This window comes from Macaca mulatta, chromosome 20 (genome assembly GCF_049350105.2).
Source record: "Macaca mulatta isolate MMU2019108-1 chromosome 20, T2T-MMU8v2.0, whole genome shotgun sequence".
NCBI classification, from domain to species: Eukaryota; Metazoa; Chordata; class Mammalia; order Primates; family Cercopithecidae; genus Macaca; species Macaca mulatta.
Window position 1 is genome coordinate 29,414,569 of NC_133425.1, and position 370 is coordinate 29,414,938.

A 370-nucleotide genomic window follows, 5' to 3' on the forward strand; every position below is an offset into this window, starting at 1 on the left:
TTGCTAAAGGCCAGGCTTATTGGCTCATGCCTGTAATCCCAGCACTTTGGGAAGCTGAGGCAGAATGGTAACTTGAGCCCAGGAGTTTGAAGGTTGGTCAACATAGTGAAACCCCGCCTCTATGAAAAACTTAAAAACAATTAGCCAGGCAGGGCACGGTGGCTCATGCCTGTAATCCCAGCATTTTGGGAGGCCAAGGTGGGTGGATCACCTGAGGTCAGGAGTTCCAAACCAGCCTGACCAACATGGAGAAGCCCCATCTCTACTAAAATACAAAAATTAGCCCAGCGTGGTGGTGCATACCTGTAATGCCAGCTACTTGGGATGCTGAGGCAGGAGAATCGCTTGAACCTGGGAGGCTGAGATTGTG